We start from the raw sequence: 3343 nt of genomic DNA, 5'->3' as shown, positions 1-3343 counted from the left end.
GCTTTACTACCCACATAGTATTTTAATGCTATGGCTTTATCTACTAAAGTCAGATTTATTTTCCAAGATATCTACCTGTATTATGTCATTAGGTTACCTCAAAGATCCAACATATGTCGCATATTTTCATACTACCTTCACTGGAACCAGGTTTTCATCTCTTACCAGTGAAATCACAAGAAAACTGATACAATCAAGAAAAATGTCAAGGGGCTGGAGCAGTGGCTATCCCCTATTATAGTCATAGCACTCTAGAATGTCCAGGCAGGAGGGTCACTAAAGGTCAAGCGTTGGATTCCAGACTGAGTAAGACCAAGTCTTACCATGTCTCTACTAAAAATAGAAAAAAAAAAAATAGCCAAGTGCAGTGGAGTGGGCCTTTAGTTTTAGCTACTCAGGAGGCTGTGGCGAGAGGATCACCTGACCCCAGAAGTTTGAAGTTGGAGCGAGCTGTGATGACTTCACTGCTCTCTACCTAGGGAAACAGTGCAAGACTGGGAAGGGAAGGGAAGGAAAAGGAAGGGAGGCAAGAAATTCCAAGACTCTATTGAGTGAAAAAGTGTGAATATTTACTGACTAGTCATTCAACATTTTGGCTCTTGGTACTCCTCTGAAGTACATGAGAGCTCTGAATGTGAGAAAAAGCTATATTTGAACCCTGACAAAGAGCAACACAGAAAAGGGAAGACAATTCTGTCTACTAAGTAAAACAGCTAAAATTGTTAGAAGCAACTTAGATGTTGTTAGTTTGGGCATCATTAAGAGTCAAACCAATATTGTCAAGGGTTAAGATTGAGCGCCCTAGATTAGATCCTTTAGTTTTACATCTTGGGGTACTTTGGGTCTCTTTGTAAATGCATTAACTCCAACACTTAACAGGAGACAGCATGACTTGGAAGAAAAAGCAACTCTTTGGAACCAGACCAATCTGGGTTACAATCCTTATAAATTGCCCTTGGAATAAGCCAAAACAAAACAACAACAACGAACTATCAGAGACTCATATTTTTCATCTTCAAAACTGATTTAATTATGTCTTAACTGAGGGTTACATGAAGGAGGATTAAATGAGATATTTGAAGTATGTAAAAGAACATGGAATAAAATAAAGATTAAATAACAGATTTATTAAATCAAATTAATGGTGCCTGGGGTTTGTTATTATTTGAAATCAGTAGAATTACATTTAAAAAAATACGCTGGCTTTTGTAGATGCTGTGGCCTGGGTCTGTAATCATAGAATTCTGGGAGGCCAAAGCAGGAGGATGGTTTGAACTCAGGAATTTGAGACCAGTCTGAGCAAGAGCAAGACCTTCTTCCTACTAAAAATAGCAATAGTAGGGAATTCTACAAAGGTGGTGTCAGAAGGCCAGAGAGCTTGGGTCCAGTTAGGACTGCCTTCCTATGTGTGTGTGAATTTGGTGTGAGAGTGGCTGTGGCAATCCCTGTGCTTCTCCAGTGTACCTTCCCCAGCAGGAGATAAACTGCTTTCAATTGAGACTGCAAGACTGAGAACACTTGGGGGGATTAGAAATTGATTCACTGCAAAGGTTTATTGAAGCAAAAATGTCCAAAACATTCACTCGTGGTTCTGTGGTAGAGATGCAAATGACACGAATCATTTGGGAATTGATAAAAGAAAAACTCATTCTTCCCTGCATGGAACTGGATCTACATAGCTATGATTTAGGCATAAAGAACTATGATGCCACCAGTGGCCAAGTCACCGAGGATGCTGCAGAGGCCCTAAAGAAATACAACGTAGGAGTCAAGGGTGCTACTATCACCCTTGATGAGAAAAGGGTGATAGTAGAGGACTTGAGGAGCTCAAGTTGAAACAAATGTGGAAAACACTGAACAACATCATCTGAAATATTCAGGGCACAAATGTCTTCAGGGAAGCTATTATCTGCAAAAATATTTCCTGGCTTGGGAGTTGATGGGTGAAACCCCTCATCATAGGTCATCATGTTTATGGGGACCAATACAGAGCAACCAATTTTGTTGCTCCTGAGACTGGAAAAGTAGAGGTAACATACGTGCCAAGTGATGGAACCCAAAAGGTGACATGCTTGGTACATAAGTTTGAAGATGGTGGTGGTGTTGCCACGGGTATGTACAATCAAGAAAAATCAATCCAAGATTTTGCACACTTACTTCCAAATGGCTCTGTTTAAGGTTTGGCCTTTGTATCTGAGCACCAAAAACAATATTCTGAAGAAATATGATGGATGTTTAAAGACATCTTTCAGGAGATATATGACAAGAAGTACAAATCCCAATCTGAAGCCCAAAAGATCTGGTATGAACATAGGCTCATCAATGACACGGTGGCACAAGGCATGAATTCAGAGGGAGGCTTTATCTAGGCCTGCAAAAACTATGATGGTGATGTTTAACACTCAAGGATAAAGACAAAATTAATTTTGTAATTTGTTTAAAAGCCAGAATTTATCTTTTCTGTAAGTTTACAGCCTTTTTCTTACACATACAGTCATTGCCACCTTCATGAATGTGGCAAGGGACTTGTTTTTACATTTTATTTTCTAGTAGCAACCTAAGAATTAGGTTAGTACTCATTCATAGTGATTGTCACTTTTTTCAAATTCTGATATAAATTACCAAAATCAAGAGTGCTCAAAAGGGTAAATGGTAGTAGCTGTAGTATTGTTTCCTAAAATATGTAAAGTAGAAATTCACTCCCTGCTCTCTTGTCCACGACCTTGGGCACTGGGATGTTTCAGTGTTACAAATGTCCAATTACATAAGATAGAACTGTACATTGAACTTGCACGTGTCTGGAATGAAGTATGAATGCAAATAAAATGAACTTGCATGTGTCTGCAATGAAATATGAGCAAATAAAATGTGAAGGCATTGCAGTCATATTTGTGAAGAGCACATTGAATATTCCCAATATACTAAATACTTTCAAGGCTATCAGAGAGTCTGGAATCCAAAATACATGTTACCTGGAGGTTTATGCTCTTGTTTTGTCTCTTCCTCCTCCTAGCCTAGTCTGGCCTGAGCATTATGCTATCATAAGCACCATATTTCATCCAAGTGCAATAATGTAAGCGCCATCTTTTTTGGACTTCTGCTGGCCTATTTCATTTTTTTTTAAATAAATGTGACTTCTTCCAAGCTTAATAAACACTACTATAATCCTTTTCTTAAAAAATAAAATAGAAATATTAGCCAGGCATTGTGACACATGTCTATAATCTCAGCTATTCAAGATGCTGAGGCAGGAGGATCACTTGAACCCAGGAGTTTGAGGTTACAGTCAGCTGTGATGACACAATATTACTCTACCAGTGCAACAGAGGCAGACTCTGTCTCA

The 3343-nt window shown here is 38.8% G+C and overlaps 1 pseudogene; it reads left to right on the top strand.

Annotated features, from left to right (window-relative positions):
* Nucleotides 1-1566: 1566 nt before the first annotated feature.
* Nucleotides 1567-2399, top strand: LOC128577870 (isocitrate dehydrogenase [NADP] cytoplasmic-like; annotated as a pseudogene).
* Nucleotides 2400-3343: the final 944 nt, after the last annotated feature.

This window comes from Nycticebus coucang, chromosome X (assembly GCF_027406575.1).
Source record: "Nycticebus coucang isolate mNycCou1 chromosome X, mNycCou1.pri, whole genome shotgun sequence".
NCBI classification, from domain to species: domain Eukaryota; kingdom Metazoa; phylum Chordata; class Mammalia; order Primates; family Lorisidae; genus Nycticebus; species Nycticebus coucang.
Note: the sequence above shows the minus strand (reverse complement) of the source record. Positions and strands in the feature narration are given on the sequence as shown.